The sequence below is a fragment of the Ursus arctos genome, unplaced genomic scaffold (assembly GCF_023065955.2).
Source record: "Ursus arctos isolate Adak ecotype North America unplaced genomic scaffold, UrsArc2.0 scaffold_16, whole genome shotgun sequence".
Classification (NCBI taxonomy): domain Eukaryota; kingdom Metazoa; phylum Chordata; class Mammalia; order Carnivora; family Ursidae; genus Ursus; species Ursus arctos.
In genome coordinates this window covers 50,894,432-50,915,163 of record NW_026622830.1, presented here as the reverse complement: position 1 = coordinate 50,915,163, position 20,732 = coordinate 50,894,432, and the positions used below count along the sequence as shown (strand labels likewise).

The 20,732-nt window shown below is 49.8% G+C and overlaps 1 protein-coding gene across 5 annotated transcripts in view; it reads right to left on the bottom strand.

Annotated features, from left to right (window-relative positions):
* LOC123000541 (focal adhesion kinase 1-like) overlaps positions 1 to 9,367 on the bottom strand; it is a 96,120-nt gene extending 86,753 nt beyond the window's left edge. The window contains exon 1 of one of the 5 annotated variants that reach the window (XR_008959466.1): positions 9,240 to 9,367. The gene's annotated coding sequence lies outside the window, so the exon portion shown is untranslated. Of the gene's footprint in view, positions 1 to 7,233; positions 8,668 to 9,239 lie in introns of those variants that run through there. The other 4 variants (XR_008959464.1, XR_008959465.1, XR_007188561.2 and 1 more) reach the window with 4 other exon arrangements.
* Positions 9,368 to 20,732: the final 11,365 nt, after the last annotated feature.

Here is a 20,732-nt window from a genome sequence, read left to right as displayed (position 1 = left end):
GTCATTTGCCAATTCTGAAAATTTTCAACTTTCATTTTTACAACCATTCAGGGAAAGAGGAGTAAGAATCAAAAGCTGGGTCCCTTAGGGTGTTTAACCAAAAACACTACCTCCAGAAGCAGGGCCCTAAAGGCTACAGAGCTCAAGATAAAAGAAACCAGAGATGAGTCACCTCTCCAGTAAAATCACAGCACTGGGCGGTCCAAAATACCTCAAGCCTTAAACCTGCTTTAAACTGGTTGAAGCAAAAAAGAAAAAAAAAAAAAAAAAAAAGCTCTCAGAAGGAGCTATATCTTCATTCTATGCCTCAATAGACTCCTACAAATAATCAGAACTAAGTTAAGAATCCTACAAATAATATCCTACACCATAAATAAAAATGAATCACAGACCTAAATGTAAACCTGAAACTTTTCTAGAGGGGGATGGAGGGAAATAAAGGAGAAAACCTTTGTGACCTAGGATTAGGCAACAACTTCTTAACTACGACACTGAAAAAGCACAGTCCAGGGGTACCTGGGAGACTCAGTCAGTTAAGTGTCTGCCTTGGGCTCAGGTCATGATCTCAGGGTGCTGGGATTGAGTCCCAAAGGCAGCAGGCTCCCTGCTCAGCGGGGAGTCCGCTGCTCCCTCTCCCTCGGCCCCTCCCCCATCCCGCTCTCTCTCCCTACCTCGAATAAATAAATAAAATCTTTAAAAGAGAGAGAGAGAATGCAAAAACAAACCATAGCATGAGAGAAAAGCACAGCACACATCTGACAAAGACTTGTATCCAGAATATATAAAGAACCCACCAATAAGAAAAAAAATTTAATAGGCAAAAGATTTGAACACCAAAAGATACACAGGTGGCAAAACCACAAAGAAAAACCATTACACACCTATCGGAATGGCTGAAAAGCTAAAAGACTAACCATACCAAATGTTGCCCCAACGATCCAGCGTGACTGGAACTCTCACACAAAGCTGGGAGGAATGTGAAATGGTTCAGCCATTCCAGGACAGAGTTTGACACTTTCTCAAAAAGCCAACATAGGCCTACCACAGGATCCAGCCATTACAGTGCTAGACCCAACCATTTCCAGGAAAAACAAAAGCCGATGGTCACACGAAGACTTGAGCAAAATTATTCAAAGGCTTTATTTGTAATAACTCAAACCAAGAAACGACTCTCCACACACTGATCACGTTCGACGTCATCCCAAGCAACAGCAGGAAGAAATTCCTTGCAAGTCAGCAAGGGATTCTAAAACAGATACAGATCTGCAAAGGGTCAAGGAGGGCCAAGGTATGCTTAAAAAGGAACCAAGTGGGAAGAGTTCCACAATAAGACCTGTTATAAAACTAAAATAATTGAAGCAACTTAAACTGGGCAGTACCAGTGGAATTCAAGAAAGTCCAAAACAGATGCACATACACACGGACCTTTCATTTCCAAGAAAAGGGGCACTGCAGAGCGCTGGGGGAAAGATGCTCTTTTCAATGAACGGTGTTCGGACAACTAGCCTGTCCACAGGTTAATGAAGCTGGATTCCTTCTTCAGATTATGCACCAAAACCAATTCTGAGAGAATTACAAAGTTAAAGGTTAAAAGCACAAGTATAAAAGCATTTAGAGAATAAATGAGGAACTAGTTCATGACCTCAGGGCAGGGAAAGACACAAAAAGCTTACAAAGGAAAAGACTGACAAATGGCACTAATTAAACTTAAGAACTTCTATTCATAAAAAAAAAAAAAAACACACACAAAAACCACTGAGTCAGTGAAACTGCATATGACAAAGTGGGAAGAGACAGCAGCAAAATACATAACCAACAAAGAATGTGTGTTCTGAATATATATAGTCTACAAATCAATTTAAAAATAACCTAATAGAAAAATATGGGCACTTCGAAAAACAGTGCATCCGAATGGCCAGTAAATGTATAAAAAGATGTGCAACCTCACTGTAACCAGGAAAAGGCTATTTAAAACCACAAGGCAGCAACACAGCAGAAACCACCAGAAGGGGCGGGGCGGGGCGACTGACACAAGACCAGAGCAGGGCTGAAGCAGTCATTAGAGAGAAGACTGGGGGGCGGCTGGAGCCTCCCAGCACAGCGGGGAGCAACAGGAGACTCCCTCACTGAGAGGTGCTCCAGGCCAAGCGCTCTGATGTACATTTAGTGGGGTCACAGTCTATAACTGACTATAAACTAGAACTTTAACTTCACTTGACCAATGTAAGGAGAAAGAAACTGTTTCAGATCACTTTTTCCCACCAGCTCATTCCTTTTATTTTCTCCATCACAGGGCTACACCACTGACTCAGTCTGATGGGGGCCAGAAGAGGTACGTGGAAACATCCTTTGTACTTCGCGTCCACATTATGGTAACCTAAGTCCACCCGTCTGTCCCTAATTCTCTTCTCTACCTTAGTAACAACTTCATGTACTTCAAGATCACAAGGCCCCCTCAGCAGGAGCACAGACTCTTCTTCAATCATTAAACCAATGACTGAGGGCCAACCCACTATAGGAGGAGGAGGAAGCTGTGAAGGACCCACAGATCCGTACAGGATAATACAGAGTCCCTGTCCCTGAGCTCACAATATTCTATTTGCCTTCAGGTGCGTCCAACTCTGCATAAGACATAGTAGAAAGTAAGCATATCACCAATTCCATCTTTGAACACTAACTTTTATCTAGCTCTGATCTTAGGGAAAAAATAAAGGACAAAGGCAAAACAATACATATTAAATTTAGATATGACTTTAATGCTAGGCATAGAATCAATTCACACAATACTGTTTTAGTAGTCACCCCAAGACTTGGAAATCATCCTGACTCTAATATAAGCAAGCCAATCTTTCAACACCAAAACAAAACCACCAGGGAACACGTGCCTTGAGCACCCACATATACACACTTTCCTGCTATCTGCCAAAAACCACAAGTCCAGGGGCCATACAAATTGCTATTTCAATGCAAAATCATTTATTTAAAATCCAAACCAAGATTCAAAAGAATTTAATGACCTCAGCATAAAACATTCAAAATCCCTAAACAAAATTAGTTGTGAGGTCTTCCCAAGACTCTAGAAAACCTGAAAAACATACTGAAAAAGAGTCCTGAAGTGAAGGCAATCTCACTAGCAAATCTAAGTGGTCAGAAGCCAAACACATGCCTCTGCCATTTACGACTGATTTTTTGCCTGCTACGACTTGCATTTCTCTTAAAACACTCTCAAGTAGTGGTTGACAGACATTAGCATGCAACAAAAGCTCCTGGACAGCATGTTCAAACAGACTGCGGGCCCCACCCCCCGAGTCTGATTCAGGAGGTCAGAGGTGGGGCACGAGCACAGGCATTTCTAACCCGGCCAAGTGATGGTGATGCAGTTGTACTTTGAGAACCACTGCAAACAACCAGTTTACTGGTTTACTGTGGTGTGCGCACGCACGTGTTTCCCTTCGCAATAAGCAAGACCAAGGGGAACTTGCTGAGGAAGAACAAACTCTTTTTTTTACCCAAATACTGACTTTTCTTGCCTGAGTGAAGGTAAGTGACCTGTTGCTCAAAACGTTTACTCTGAACAACAACGTAAAAGACTCTCTAAGCAGATCATCGGAAGGCCGGTGTGTCATGGAACTGGCATTACAGTGTTAGGAAGATGGATTTTCTTTTAAGATTTTATTTATTTATTTGACAGAGAGAGACAGCCAGCGAGAGAGGTAACACAAGCAGGGGAAGTGGGAGAGGAAGAAGCAGGCTGCCAGCGGAGCAGGGAGCCCGATGTGGGGCTCGATCCCAGGACCTTGGGATCATGCCCTGAGCCGAAGGCAGATGCTTCACAACTGAGCCACCCAGGCGCCCCTGGGAAGATGCATTTTTAAAAATGGTTTCAGGGCATAATGTAAAACCCTTGTAAAGTACATGATGAATCCAACTGATTAGTAAAAGATACATTAGAGCTTCTAGACCAGTCATCAAGGATCTTTTATAAATCCCAACTTCCTAGGTCTTCAGAATATAGAATGAGTCCTAACGAACACATGACCAATTCCTACAAAATTAATTTCTAGAAAAAAACATTTGAAAACCATAAAGGGACAGAGAAATGCCTTTTTCCCGCAGCTCAAGTTTCATGATATTTATAATCTAAAATAAAGCAGACAAAGATAGAAACAGATAATCCAAGTTCTCCCTGGTATCAAGTCCTACCTGGTTTGTAAGTAAGGTTCTTTACCAAGGCAAACAAAAAACAGTGGACTGCTGACTGATGCAGGAACAGTTCTCCAACAACGAATGAGCCTGGGTTCTTTCATTCAATAAATATTGTGTCAGACACTGGGGATGCCATAGTGTGTAAAACAAAGTTTCTGCCCTCGTGTTGCTTAAATTCTATAAAAAGACACACAATGCACTACAAATATGGAATGTATAAAACCACGTCAGCTCTTTCTTCAGTCCATCAAAGACAAACACATGGTGCTTTGGTCACAAGTAGACCCAACAAGCACCTACCGTTCACAGCACAATCCAAAGCACCAGATGGCAGGACTTTTAAGATAGAAAATGGAGGCAGAAAGGAGATCCTAGGCACAGACAGCCCATAGATACAACTTTTTAGGTTCTTCTGAGCCTTGGTTTTGGTCCACTGGCCCTAAATAAAGGAGGACAGAGTACGTCAAGTCTTAAAAGCACGATGGAAAATTCTAAATCGGCGAGAACGAGCACATTCACTTCAGAAACATTTATAGAGCAGCAATGTGTTAGAGATTATAAATTCTAGGATTTACTACAAGGGGATGAAACCTGCATGAGAAATTTACAATTTACTTTTCCCTCACATTACACCTTGCTTCCCACAAAACTATATTCATAAACACTGACACCCCCCCCAAAAAAAGTCACCAATGAAAAAACTCTGTAACAATGTAGAGGTTACTAAAGCACAACCTTGAACAAATAAGCGTCAATCACTGCACTATGCATTGTATATTTGTATTTAACTGATTTTAAATTAACTTAAAATAAACAATTTTGGTATGTTCATTAAAATGTTTACCTACACCATGTTGGCCAGATCACAGCTTCATGATATGAAAGCGTCAGATTCAAACAGAAAATATAATTATTTCAACTCTCCCAGACACGGTACTTACACCTGCATGCTACTCACTCCCCCTTCGGAAGGCTGGGTTCAGATCTGTGAGACTACTGCTGCTCTAGTCCTGTCTGGTCCTAGAAGCTGCACAGAGAGTTCAGCAGGCCCAGCCAACAAGGACCTACCCCTTGTGGGCCAAGAGGCCCACGGCAAGCTCCTCGAACTCCAAACTTCCAGTGTCTCCTCTGCAAAAATGAGGATAGCAATAGCACAATCAATGCTTCTCAGGAGGAATAAAGGAGAAAAAGCATGAAAGCAATCACCTCAGGTCTGGCACGTGTCATCTCCCAGATTTAATTCATCGGTAAAAAGGTAGTGACACCTACCAACAACACACAATACCCCACACGTAGCAGTAACATTACATCTCCTCCCCTATCAGTGGATAACATTCACATGTATGACTTTGGTCATTTTTCTTGTTCTGAAAAATGAGTTTACAGTAAATGCCAATGTATATCAATAAGATCTAGGCAGAATTTGTTTCGTTCAATACAAAGCTTGCAAGGAAAGACCTTCATGTCCTGACAAATAAGTAAACTCTGTGACGATGCTACTTGTTCCCTTCTCGGAGGCTTTCAACTGCTAAAAAGTGGCAATAGTGCCACCCAGCCAAAAACATCTATTTCATACTTTCCTCTAAAAACCACTTCATTAGTGTTTATGCAAATCAGACCATAATTAACGGCATTTGCTAAAAATCTCACCTATCCTGAAAGTTGAATTACATATGCCTATCTGAATTTTATTTCCATGATAGAGCCTAGCAAAAAAAAACAATACAACTGTTACAGACAGGAAGAGAGGGGGTTCTTCTGGCACTTTATAATCAGAAACACATTTATGTAGTTCTGAATGGTAAGATTTGGCACCATTCCTAGAAATTAATGCCACAAAGTGGTAGACAGCAATTTCATTTCTCCTACACTAGGTTGCCTTTTGGTAGTCATGAAATGGAAGAGAGAAAAAAAAAAAACCTTGCACAAATATTAGCAGAGAGAAAAAGCCATCAACGGTTTAAATAATCCACTACGAAACATGGTTTTCAGAAGAGACATAAAAAAACAACTACTTAAGGCAGCTGGCTGAGGCACTGAAACACAGGTACACCCAAACAGGAGCTGGAACCGCTCTCATCCTCTTCCACCGAGGATCCTTCTAAGGACAGAGATGCGACTTCAGATTTGAATGCTTACTGCACTCACAAACTTCCTGGAATTTACTACTATTCACTCAAATAAGGTCATTTACTTTGCCCAAGTTTTTAGAATTTGCATTTTAAATAATTTCTATAGGCATCAGTAAAAATTCCCAAAGACCCCCACAGCAATATTTTGCTAATTATTTAAGGGATTTTAGTAAGGACATACAGTAACGAAATAAGTTCTTAAGCTCGAGCTTTAAGACAAAATAAACTACTACAGAAACTAAACTTTACTGGTTTACAAGCCAAAAAAAACCCCTCATTTCACAAACGATAGAATTTTTAATTATATTGAAATTTAAAACAAGATTTTAGCCGAAAACTGTCTAAACTGAAAATGTTTACTTTCAAAAGTTAAAGACTTACATATTAAGACTTTGACTCTCATCTTTCCTGTGTTACCCTTGAGACAAGTATTTTCTCAAAATTAAGACACTTAAAAATACAGGAAAAAAGGTTTCCATAAAAACTTTAGAGATAGAGAAGTAGCAACTCAAAACTAACATCCAAAAAAGAAGAGTCATGTTCAAAATGACTCTTTACTACACGATAGAACATATACAGTACACAGAAGACACTATAATTTTTCCTGCGGGAACTAATCAGCATTTTTTTAAGGGGATAGCTTTAACAATACAATTGTTATTTAGACAATTTCTCAAACTTCCCAGCGAGAAAAGTTATGTGACTTGCTGAAGAACCCAATTTTAAGAATTGGGATGTCAAGTTCTCTAATTTCCAACAATGGGCATGGAGTGCTAGAGAAACGATGTTAGTGAGAAATGTTCTAATGATCTGCACTGTGGCTCCTAACTTCTGGTTTCACCGGACACTTCCACCCCATCGCACTCATGGAGCTTCACTCCTAATCACGACTCACCTTCAGCGGACCGCCGGCCTGAAAAGAGGCTGAAGTCCTCTCTCCTGTAGGGCTCTGCCCCAGGACTCTTGGCCCCAAACCTTAAACACTAAGTTCTGGATTCAATGTCTTTATTTATCCAAGGACTTGCTTCTTGATGCATCATAACCTCTGAACAATGCGTAGGTCCTTTTATTCAGTGTATATACTCAAGTCTTAGGTTGATTGTGGGACCCTTTAAAAGACAGCAATGGGTTTTAAACAATCTTTCCCCAGTTTTCATTATTAAATCAGAGTATATGATAATCACCGGAAAGATATTACTTAAAGAATGTGTAACATGGGATCTTGCTGCTTCGACAACATTTAGCACACAAATGTATTCAAGACACGAGGGGTAGGCTCATTCAGTGTTTCACCTCCAAGGACAGCCACAAAGAGAAAACAATGTACTCATAAAGACACCGGAACGCAAACTTTCTTCAGAAGTTTCATGTGTTTAAATATTGCAGGATGTTAAAAATTATCTCCAAAGCACAATGGCATGAAAAAATCACCTACATTGGATCTCAACAAAAATAAGGTGAATGCTAATTTGCAATGTATCTTTCCATCACTTCATCCACCTTTCAGGTTTTCAAGAGATGAGACAACTGACCAGAGTTCACACATTTCCAAGAGAAGACTGCTTCCATTATGAGTTTTACAAATAAAATATTAAGAGTGAGGCTCTGGTATTTCATTTCAAATAGTAATGGCCTATTTTTCCAACCACGAAAATGTTGACATTCTACCTAAGAATCCCAGCGTTGGTCGTCTTATGTACAGATCCCCAAATCCTTACACCGCCTTCAGCTTGAATGTATTTCAACCAGTTCCCATAATTACTACATTACTATTATCTTAGTCTCACTGCCAAAAACCCAGCTGCAGGCTAACCATGCAAGAATGAGACACTGTTGAAATGACTAAAAAAATTTTTTTACCCTTACTGCATTAAGCTAAATCCTGCAATTAAATAAAACCAAGTAACACACACACACACACACACACACCCCTCCTCCTCCTCCTGAGAAAAGAAAGGAAAGGAGAGAGAAAGAAACAACAAGTCCTTCTTCCACCTAAGCCAGAAGCAGAGCTGGGGGCTGGGTTGGGAAGAGGTAAACTTGGAGGCACAATGAATCAACGAGGTCTCCAGGGCTTTCGCCCCAAAAACCACAGGGCCACAGCAAGTTGAGCGCCAGCTGCGGGGAAAGAGCTGGCCCGGATCCGGGTTCGAGGCTCGCCCTTCCCTGCCGCAGGGCCAGTGAGTCCCCATATCGGGTCAGGGCTCTTCTCCCCCCTCCAGGTCCCCAAGGATTTCCCTCTTCCTCCTCCTTTCTCTCTCCCCCCTTTTGTCTTTGAGGCAATTGGCCAGCTCCCAAGGAGGCCGGCTGGCCTCCCCAAGCCCCCGGCCTCCCTGTGCGCTCCGGCCTCGAGCCCCTCCGTCTCTCCGAGACCCCCGAATCCACCAACTTCCCCATCTTTCACGAACCCCCCCAGGCCTTCTCATGTCCCCCAAACCTCCCCGTTTACCCGAGCCCCCGGCCTCCCCTCGTCCCCTGGCCTGCCGGAGCACGCCGACCTCCCCACAAGTCCGTCCTCCACCCATAGCCGTTCTCCCAGAACACGCCCCCTCGTCCCCCTTCCCTGGCCTCTCCTGTCCCCCCGGCGGCCTCCCCACATCCCCGTCCTCCCGGAAACCCCCAGTCCGTCCCACATCTCCCGACCCGCCCGCGCCCCGATCCTCCCCAGAGTGCCGCCCTCCCCGGGCCCCTCCCTCGTCCTCCCCACTTCTCCGGCCTCCCCACATCCTCGGCCTCCCAAGCGGCGCGCGGGAGGGGTCCGTCTCCGCCTCATCCGCGGCGCGGACCGGCTGGTTAGCCCCGCTCGGCCCTCCGCCCGCGGGCCGCGGCCCTGCCAACCCCCAGCACCAGGAGCCGGCCCACCCGCCCGCTTCCCGGCCCCCGCCCCCTCCCCGCACTCACATGTACCGCGCGGGGCGCCGGGAGGCGAGGGCAGACCACTGCGAGGCGGCGCCGCGAACCGACGGGCGGCGCTCCCTCCAACGCCTCACGCCGCGGGCGCACAGCGCTCCCGGCGGCGGCGGCGGCGGCGGTCCCGGCGGCGGCGGCGGCGGCGGCGGCGGCGGCGGCGGCGGCGGCGGCGGCGGCGGCGGCGGCGGCGGCGGCGGCGGCGGCGGCGGCAGTAGCAGCAGCAGCAGCGGCGGGCTTGCGCCCTCTGGCCGTGCTGCGTAGGCGAGGGCCGCGCATGCGCGGCGACCGGCTGAGGAGCGCTTCACCGCCCCGGCGCGCGCCCGGCCGCGTCCCCGCGCCGAGCTTCCGCCCCCCCCCCACCCCACCCCCTCCGGAGGACCGGGCATGCGCCCGGTGGCCCGCGCATGCCCTGCACAACACGGGGCTCCGGTCCCGAGACCGCGCCGGACAGTCGCGCGGGGCATTCAGGACGGCAATGGACTGAGCGAGCCTGTGGTGGCCGGGTCTGGGGAAGCCTCGGCGGAGGCCGGGAGGCGCGGCCCGCCGAGCTGAGGTCCCGGAGGTCCCACTGGCGGCACTCTGGGCCGGCGGGGCTGGACCGACCTCGGGGAAGCCCTCCCACCCGCTGCCCTGCCCCCCACAGCCCGGACGCGGCCCCTTTGCAGGGCCTCCCTAGCCCGCCGCCCTGCAGCCCAGCCCCAGGGCCGGAACCCGCAGGGTCGCGCCCCCCAGTGGGCCGGGGCCTGGCCTGAGTCCTCGCGCGTGTCTTCGCCAGGCTTCCTGCCCACCCCGAGGAGTTAGGTGTCCCGGGACCCTCTGCACACAGGAGAATGAGGCTCACATCAGGGATGTGTTCCGTGGCATCACAGCTAATGCTGGGCTGTACTTAGATTGAATCCTGAAAGACGGCCTGAAAGAGGCTGTGGGAGGTGGCTGGAGGTAGACAGATGTGGGGCCTGCGTGCTGGTCCCTGGGCTGCAGAAAGAAGAGGAGGACCCCCGGGATCTGGGAGTCACCAGGCCTAGGGCAGCTGAGCAGACCCAGGACACCAAGTGGAAGGGGCAAAAATGCACTCGTCCAGGGGCTTCTTCAGGCATCCTTAGGAGCCTGGCGTTTGTTCTTTAGGCCGCAGGCAGCCTGGGGAGGGTTTCAAGCAGGAAGTAATATCTGATTTGTGTTCTTAAAAAAAAAAAAAATGGATAGGAAGGGGCAGGGCTACTTTCATCTTTATGGCGTCACTTTGATCCTCACCACAAGCCAGGAGGGTCCTGGGATGGATCCATGCATTGGTCTCCCTACTCAGAGGGGAGTCTGCTTCTCCCTCTCCCTCTGCCCCTCCCCCTGCTCTCTCTCTCAAATGAATAAATAAAATCTTTAAAAGAACAAAGGTAATAAATATCCCAAACTCATCATTTCCTGATGGCTTTACTACATACTGCCATCATCTACGCTCTCGTCTGTTGTATCTTTACAGCAGAAATCCACGGAAATGACGTGACGAGCCGCTGACATCTCTTCCTGACTGTTCAGTAAGGGCAGGCTGGGAGCTTGAAATCAGCCACGGTGGGAATATGCACCCCATGGAGACTGGCACACGCCACAAATCAGCACCCCCCCCCCCCGCGGGAGCCTGTTATATTTACCAGCATTGCACGGTCTATGTGCTGCATGGTGAGATGACATACAGTCTGGAAACAGTGAGACAGGGACATTTAAAACAAAGCTTCATTTTAGTCCAACGAAATGAAATGCGTTCTGAGCACCTGCGAATTCCGTGCCCACCTCTCGCTTCCTCCGCCGTTGACTCTCCGTGATGACAGCTGTGATTTGTGAGCACCTGGTAGATGCCAGGCGTATGAAGTTGTATTCTCTTATTATCACTTTCCGGTTCAGTGTGAATATTGTCCCATTTCATGAATGAGAAAACGGAGGCACAGAAGGGTTAAGACACTGCCCAGGATCAAACCTTTTGCACCCTGCCTCAGGGCCTCTTGTCTGGCTCCGTGTGTACCGTCCCCCTTTCTTGCCCGAAGCAATCCAGAATCTGCGACTATGTCATTGGACATGTCGTCACTTTAAGTTCCAATTGATCTTCATATCCACTTGTTCTGCGTTTTCTGAAATGTCATTTATTCTTTGGCTTGAGCGATTTTCCTTTCCATCTTCTCCACTCTCTGCGATTGCATTTAATGGCAACGTTGATAAAGCCCTTTTCTTTAGGGTGATCTTGCCAAAGCGAGGGGTACTTTATAACCTTCAGCAGATAATTAATGCGTGTGACAACCCACAGACATTGCACACACTTCAGCAGGAGGATTGGGAGGAGTTCACAAGCACCTGAGCTGGAAATAAATTACAGGGGAAAGGCCTGCACCCCCTCCCCCGGGAACCCACACTCCGAGGCTGGCACCTCCTCCTTCCCGCAGCATCCTTGTTAACAGTGTCGGCAGCCAGCGTGGTCACCGTAAGGGGGAAACCGAGGCAAGGAAGTGCCTCACCCAGGGCATCAGCAAATCAGCACCAGAGGTGTGTGGGACACAGGAGTTCTGGGCAGAACCCAGCCAAGAACGGGGATTACCTCATGCTAAATCCAGTGTTTGTTGAACGACTGAATGAAGGTCCCTATGTACTCCTTTCTCCCCGTGAATATGTACAGCGTGTTACCTTTGACCCTCTGACTGTGGTTAAAGTGAAGAGAAAGAAAAGAAAAGAAAAGAAAGAGAAGAGAAGAGAAGAGAAGAGAAGAGAAAAGAAAAGAAAGAGAGGTTTTTCTTTGTGATGAGAACTCTCAGAACTTGCTCTTCTCACACCTCTCAAATACACCATAGAGCAGTAATGAACTGTAGTCCTGGGGTGTACTGTAAATCCCTATTCCTTATTGATCTGAAACTGGAATTTGTACCTTTTCACCATTCACTCAATTCCCGCACCCCCTCCGCCCTCTGCTTCTGGTTACTTCAATCTGATCTCTTTTTCTGAGTTAGTCTTCCCCCTTTTCTCTTCTTTGTCTCAGATTCCACAGAGAAGGGAAAAATAGCTCTCTGTCTCTCTCTCTAGACAGGATCAATCTCTCTCTCTCTCTATGCTTCTCTACAGAAAGTCTTTGCCCTGTCTCCCTTATTTCACTTGGCATCATGCTTTCAAAGTCCGGTACTGTTAGCACACTTAGCGGGATATCCTTTTCTTCTGGCTGATTCCTATGCTATTCTCTAGGTACCACTTCTTTCCCTACTCAGCACTAAAGGGCACTGATGTTTTCCGTGTCCTGGCTATTGAAAATAATGCTTCTTGAACATGGAGGTGCAGGTAGTTCTCTTTTTAATTTTTGGAGGGACGTCCACAGTGTTCTGCATAGTGACAGTACCAATGTGCATTACCACCAGTGGTGCCCAAGGATTCCCTTTGCTCCACATCCTCACCAGCATTTGTTATCTCTCGACTTTTGGAGGGTCGCTCTTCCCGCGAATGTGATGTGATGTCTCATGATGCTCTTGGTTGCATTTTTCTGTGGGTTAGTCATGTTGAGGAGCGTTCACTGTGTCTGGGGCCCAGGGACACGTCTAGTCTGCATTAGACCTTTAGTTCCTCGTTTAGACACACAGGGGTGGGTGCAGAAGCACTCTTCTGGCTGAGGTGCGGGTGCTGGAATCGTAAAGAGGACACCATGGGAGTGGACAGAAAAGGAGGAAAGGGAGGGTTCTGAGGTCCTTTACTCTGCCCAGGGAGCCAAGAGATCCTGCTCCTTTGCTCTGTGACTCTGCAAAGGCACTGCGTTGAGGACCCCCGAGAAAAGGCATGGCTTTTTTTGCTGGTGTGCCTGCGTGGGGCTGTGCCACCAGAGCTGGAGAGCTGGATGCAGGGCGCTTCCTTGTCCATGGTACCTGGTGAGTTCTGCTGGAGGAACTGGAGCAGGAAGAGTCAGGCAGAGGCCATTGTGGTTGTCGCCCCTGCCCAGAAACAGCTTGAAAGTTTTAGTAGCATTCTGCAGTCTAGGTGCTTAAGAGGGGAGGTGGGCTCCAAGATCTTCTCAATTATTCATTGAGTAACTACACACTGAGCACTGCCCTATGCCAGGTATCTTGCTGGGCCCGTGCGCAGAGCTGAAATTACCTAGGGCTCCTTTGCTTTAGGAGCTCCCAGTCTACACATGGACCAAAGCTCCAAAGAGAACGCACGTGAAAGAAAAGAGCAAGCGCTCTGTACTAGGAATGAAGTGTGCTACGGAGGAAGGCTGGGGAGTCACTGCATGGAAAGATATGAAAGGCCTCACTGAGGCTGAGGTTGCTGAGAACAGATTGACCAAAGGGAGCTAGACCTGCACACGTCAGGGAGCAGCGTTTCAGGAAGAAGTGACTTGTGCTGCAGACACTCAATAACAGAAGCCAGTTTGGCCAGAGGAGTGAAAAAGGCAGCCAGGGTGGCTGCAGGGACACTAGGAGGAGAGCAGAGGGGAGGGAGGAAGGCAGGGACAGATGCTGAGGCCTGGGAGACTGTTACTTATCTAGAGTTGCCCCGGGACTGCATTGCCCTGATACCCTGCACGTGCAGGTGCATCGCTTTAATTTCTAACAGTATTTGTGGGTGAAGAATGCGGGCCCAAATTAGCATGGTTCCCCAGGCTCAAGGTGTGTCAGTGGCTGCGGCTGTGACCAGGGCCATACTGGAAGAGGATTTTGTCATGAGTTGGCTCACGTGACTCGGGATGCCATCTGGACTCAGAACCTGAGTTCCTGTGTGTCTTTTGGCCTTGGCACTGCCTCCGTTCTCTGTCCTGTGAGCCTCTGTAGATGGCAGCTCAAAACATCGGTGCTTGGTTCTGCTTCAGAGAGAGAAGAAGAAGGGAAAGGGAAGGAGTGAGTAGTGGAACATGATGGAAAGTAACTAGGGAGTGAGAAACTCTTTGCATGACATGTAGAGAAGCTCTAGGCATGGTACTTCATCACGTTGAATATGTCCTGTGGGTCAAAAGCCAGTCACTGACCACTTAGCAGTTACAGTCTGATGCCTATACCACAGGTCAGGATCCCTGGGAGCCATGGTGAAAGCCGCTCCCCTCATAGACCCAAACGAGGTAACGGGGTCTCGTTCTTCATATAACGGGAAACAATTGCATGGTTTTACTATAGAGGATGACAATGCCTGCATCTTCTTGCTTTTCCAGGCCATCATGGTGCCCACCTTAAAATGAGGCCAAGAGGGAAAGTGACAGTTGCAGTATTACAGGGCTGGAACCCAGGCCTCTTCTGAGCAGCCCTCCATGCCAAGTCCCACCCCTTCTTGTAATTCTTCCATCTTGAAAATTGTGCCTCAGATACACAGGGGACCACCCCACACATGTAATAAATACTCTTATCCACAGACACCAGAGGATGTCCCAAGGAAGTAGATTCTAGCCTGATCCCCACACTGCAGGCTGGGAAAGTGGGGACTACGTGAGAGATGCAATGACATAGGACACACAAGTGCGCAAAGAAACACAGAACGTAAGGTCTGAATTCAGCTCTGCCTCCTGAAGCTTCGGACCCTACTTCCATTTCCAGAGAGTGGTGGCTATGGCCTTTTTGGCTCATTGTGTCCAGTTCAGGAGATGACATGGGGGAGAAAGCTAAGGAGTCAACTGCCAAGAAGGGGCTCTGGATAGGTCTGACTGAACACATGGTCCCAGGGATTAGAATCTTGAAAGAGTGACCTCACTTCCTCTGTGATAGGCCCCAACTGAACTTAGAACTCTGGTAACCGGGCACCCAGATTCAAAAGACAACCTGCTCTCCAGCTCACTTGGGTGGAGACATTCGAGAGAGCAAGATGTTCTCTTGCTGCCTTCCTCCCTTCAGGGTCTCTGGGCCCAGGCAAGCCCAGAGAGAGAGACTTGCAAATAATTGTAGACGTCGGCTCAGCCCGCTTTTCCGAGCCCTCTGGACATGTGGCAGGAGACACCAACAGGTAACACGAGGCAGCTCAGGGCAGCCCACTGGAGAGCAGGCAACAACTGTGATGTCACCTCAGCAGGCCCACACCTCTTGCCCCTCATTATGTGTGTCCCTGTGTGTGTGTTGGGGTGGGGGGCTGGTTGTCTATGTGTAGAGAAGGGGACAGAGGATGTGGGACACACCCTTCCTGGGCAGAAGGAAGCTGCCAGGTGTTGGAAGCCTGGCCCATCTTTCATGTTCATGCCCCAGGTCATAGCAGGCAGGATGAGAAGCTGAGCACTGGGGACCAAGCTCAACTACCTTGATGTTAATCACGAGCTCTAGAGTTTCATCCGGCTACCTCCTTGCTCGATGTCTTTTCAGCTGCCCCTCTTTGCCTCAACTGGAGAACAGGATTTCTAATGCGGGTGGCCCCTTGTGGCAATGTCCCGGGAGGACACTAATGTCTCTTGACCCCATGTCTATGGGGCACTGCATTTTCAGAGCTGCACCCAGGAGGTCATCGAAGAGCTGGTCTGGGACTTCAACTACAACACCCTAGACAAGTGGCAAGTGCACCAGGCCACCCAGGATCAGTGCCGCTCTGAGGTGAGAATGGGAAGAGGGTTCCACATGCCCAGGGCCCCCACACAAATGTGGGGACAAACCTGGGGCCCTCCCATGGTGTTTCCACATGAGTGCCCCGCAGGCCCAACCACAAAGTCATCCCAGTATCCACACCTCCACCACCAGCTATGGGAGAAGGTAGGAAGACACTCTTCCCATAGGTGGGAATGGTAGAGAATAGTGGTCATGTTTTTTGCAGTTTGGGGCGCGGGTTATTCTGTTTCATTCTGTTTTGTGTGACTTTTCCCGCAGCCATGAGTGTCTTTGCATTTTGCTACTGTTTTGAGTATTTTCTTGACTCACCCCAGCCATCCTGTGTAGAACCCAGCTCCACTGTCCTTGGAGAACGTGTCCAAGGCCTTATGAATCCTCACCCCACACAGGGTGATTGAACATAAAAGGAACGGTGGGATGAAGCCATTCTATATGTTCCTCTGTAACGTATCACCTCTCAGAACACATCGACTCATTGTATGTCCCCCGGGTCACAAGCTGTGTCCTCATATGTCTTTTTGGACCTCCGTATGGGAGGTTGTCTGCCGCCGTGAATCAGCCTTTCAAGCACGGATTGGGTGCAAGGCCTCTGATGCCTCCTGGCCCAGGTAGTGGACTCTGTCTTTTCAGAGTTCAATCCAGGCCATCTTTGAGTAGCTGCTTGCTCCAAAGGCTCAGCTACTCCATCTCCCTTGACAAGCAGCAGGTGCCTCGGCCCACAACAACATCCAATGCTGGTCTGGGGTGAGAACAGGTCCAGATTGATGTCCAATCTCAGGACCCACAGATGATCACGGCAAGGCCAGAACCCACACTAGAAACAACCAGCTCCCCTGGGGCCTGCCGAGGAAGGTGGATTTCCCCTGAACCTTTCTCCCCACCTGAGGAACAGACCAGGCCGCAGCAGCCTAGGGAAATGCCATGCATTCCATGCTCTGGACAGTTCTCAGGCCCAACGTCTATGATCTCGAGCAGCGTTGGAGATGCTAAGCCTCTGCTTTCTCCTGTCTGCAGTAGGGATGTTGACTGATGACTCAAAGGCATACAGTTCTTAATAAAGCCTATTCAGAGAGAGAAAGGCTGTGGTGGCTCAGCTAACAAGATGTGTTGAAGTGACCAATGCTTTCTCATTTCACCCCTAAAGGCAATTGTACTTTCAAGCCTAGAGCCTTTTTCTGGGTGGGCCCTCAAGTCCCTTTTCTTGCACAACTTCCTGAAGGGATGGGACTCTCTGGTCTGAGCACCAGACCCTGATCATCCTGGTGGTTCGTGGTGTTGAAGCTGACTCCATTGCCCCCCACACCCCCCTTCTCTACCTGGTGGGAAAAGGAATCATCCCTGTCCCTGGATGAGGCCCAGACGATGCTGAGGCTCCGAGAAGGCACAATGGAGCATTTCGTACAGTCCCTGGTGCCATCCTTCCCAGATGGGAGCATCTCAACCACCTCAACGATCTTCTGCATGTACGAGATGTTCACTTCAGCCACACAGGTCCTGGGCCAGCAGTTCAATAGGTGAGTGCCCACCCCATGCACAGCACAGGGTGAGCCTCCCATCTACTGGGTGTACATCTCGGGAATGGCACTACCCCTCTCTGACCTTCCCTTTCCTCTTCTGAAAAGTGGGGTGGTTAAGAGGATGAACCTCATACAGGTACTGTAGGAAATCATGGGAGGAAACATGGCACGGTCTACTCTGGTGCTTGGCTCTGTAGAAAGGGCTCCTGGACGTGCTGGGCATCTTCTTGCTTAATAGTTCTCTCTCTCCGGTCAAGAAGCTCTCAAGTGCAACCCTCACAGGCCGGTGGCCCTTCTGGGTTGACGAAAGGAAATTCAAAGCAGGCAGTTTCTCTATGTGCAAAGGACTTCTGAGATTCCATCTAGATGGTTCTGGTAGTTGTCCTTTGTGTGAGCAGCTCAGGGGCACACTGGGAGCAGGCAGACCAGCCCACGGGCCACTCAGGATTTGGAAAGTGCGGGCTGGGAAGTAGTCGTTCAAGAATGTATATTAAGCACTAGGAATGTGAATGGAGAGAGGAGATACAGTGTCTGGGTCTCAGTTCTATTCAGAGGGTCAGATAGGCACTCTGCACACCCTAAGCATGCATGTCCAATGGTTGTTAGATGTGACATCTTCGTAGCCTCCTCTAGCTTTGAAAGGATCCACCTAGAGCTGGATCATAGGACAGATGAAATGATCAAGTAAAACTGGGACAGGGGTTTGGGTCCAGAAGCAGGGCTGGCTGCCTCCACAGAGCAGGGTGGGGGACTACAGGGGTGGTGGCTGGGGAGGGATTTGCCGAACCAGGGATCTCACCGATCTCTTGATTTCCAGTGGGTGGGCTTCATCTGGGGGGCTTCATGTGAAGAAGCAAATGAGTCAAAGAAGGCTGTGGAGGGGGTCCCGGGCCCTCTGGGCGGCAGAGCACAGTCTGGGCTCAGTGGGTGCCTGAAACACCCATCCCTTTGACGGTCCCAACTTGCTCTGCCTGCCCCTCCCTGCTGACCACCCCAACCGGGGCCAAGAACCGAGGGTGTGCTGAGCCGACCACTCACAAATCTGCCTCCAACCTGAGCCTTGATACTGGTGTGCATGGAGGATAGAGTAGACCAGGCCCATGGCCAGGTAGAGGAGAGGAGAAGTGGAAAAACCAGACTCATTCAGGTTTTCTGGAGGACCAGGCCTCCCACTACGAGGGCAGCTAGAGAGGGGTTGGAAGTGGGCTGGGGCCATCCTCTGGGACCCATACAGAAAGAACGGTGCTGTGGGAGTAGCATGTGCAATGCAAGGCCAGGCCTCTGACTCTGTTCCACATATGACTCTCCCCAGCACCCTGTCTCCCTTCTTGGGTACCTGGCCTGACCAGAATTTGCAGGCTATCTATCAGTCCCTGGGCCGTGACCGTGTCGAGATCAAGGTGGCCTATGTGCATGGGGCCATGGTTCTGAAGTGGCATGCCTGGGACCTGACAAACCATGTCCCCCTTCTCCTGATGCAGCGGGAACTTCTGGCGCTCACTGAGGCAGAGGTGGAGGGTAAGGGGGATGGCAAGCTGGGAAGGCTAACTGGGATGCGGTTCATGGGCTGGGTATTCCTTTCAAGGCCATGGGGTCTGTCCTGGTTTTGCAAAGGCATCCGGAAAGTCAGTGATGTGGATGAACCTTTCTCTGTCTCCTGCCCCAGTGCCAGCTCCAGGGCTCCTTCCAGCGGCAGAGCCAGGAACAGGGCCTCCTATAGAGCTAGAGGCGACCCCGGCTCTGTGTCAATTGTCACCTGCGGTGTCAGAGCCAGCCTCCCCTCCGTCAGCTGTTCCAGAACTGCAACCCGAGCTCCCATCTTCTGCATGTGTGCCGGGTGCTGAGCAGCAGTCAGCTGGACCACCCTTTTTGCTGGAAAGTTTCACTCAGGCAACAGCCACAGAGCCCACCGCGGCCCCAGAGGCTTCCTGCCACCGCTGTGTCACCCCAAAGAACCAGCTGGGTGAGGAGAAGCCCGACCTCCTGGACTTCCCTCCCAGGCTGGTGGCAGAGCAGCTCACGTATATGGATGCGGTGAGCAGCTGGGCTCTCAGGGTGGGCCAGGGGCAGGCCTTCCTTCTGCTCTCACCTGCCCCACACCTGCCTTTCCCTGATGTGGACTCCTATGGTCTGGGACCAAATCTCAGCTCCACCACTTCCCAACCCTGTCAACCCATCAAGGCTCTTAGCCCCAAGCTTTCCCTATCCAGCTGCGGACTGTAGCGAGAGACCATGATAAGCACTGATACGGAGGTACTAGGGAGAAGAAATGAGCCAGAATGGAGAGACCAATGGGCAGGCCCTGGTCCCGTGGGTGGAGGAGGGCAGCTCCCTGTGTTCAGTCAAGTCCATGGGTCACCCACTCATGTGCCTTGGAGGATGAGTACCCTCAGCATTGATTAGGCATCTGATGTGTCCATGAGGACAGGGCAGACGGAAGAATGTGTGGTTGCAGCTCCCGTGTGAGAATGTGCATCTGAAAGGGGGGAAGGACCAGGGGGATGACCAGTTGGAGGGGAGGGGAAGAAGCCCCCTTGGGTTGGACCACCTTGCAGTGCCACCTGGAGCTGGGAGTTCCTGAGCATGATCAGGGTGCCAATGCCCTCCTTCCTTCCCTTGCTCTGTTTGCTCCTGGGTCATTGTGTACTGGGTTCCCTCAGGGAAAACAATGGAATGAAATCCACGGTCTCGAACCAGGCTCAGGCCAGATTCTCAGCTCCCTGAGGTCCAGCTCTGACCTGTGACCCCCACGTAGGACATGAGTCTTGCATGGGAAATGGCTGGGTGAACCAAGGTCCGCCTGTTCTCTAGGAGCTGTTCAAGAAGCTGCTGCCCCATCAGTGCCTGGGCTCCGTCTGGTCCAAGCGCAACAAGCCTGGCAATGAGCACCTGGCACCCACAGTCCGGGCCACTGTCGCCCAGTTCAACGGTGTGGCCAAGTGTGTCATCACCACCTGCCTTGGCAACCCAAGCATGACAGCCCGGGACAGGGCCATGGTGGTGGAGCACTGGATCAAGGTGGCCAAGGTATGCAACGGGAAGCCCAGCCGAGGTGCTCTCCTGAGTCTCGGGCACTGCTCTTCCCTTGATCAGGTCTCAGGGTGGAAGGCCCTGGTCTTTGCCCTAGGGACTGTGCAGTCCCTAGGCTCTTTGGTCCAGGGGCATGCTGACCTCGCCTTGCATGGCCCCATGCTGGGATGCTCCGTTTCTGCCTGGCTCCTTCCTTGGAGTGAGGTAAAATCTTCCTCCTCCTCTGGGCCTCACGTGTGCCCTTCGGCAGGTCCCTGGACAGCGGCTTCCTCCAGCAGGAGCACTTTCCCCTGAGGGGGACTGAAGCTTGAGAGCCAATAAGGTGCTGGCTCCCCAAGTGACAGCCCATTCTCTTCTCTCCCCAGGCCTGTCAAACCCTGAGGAACTACTCGTCCTTACATGCCATC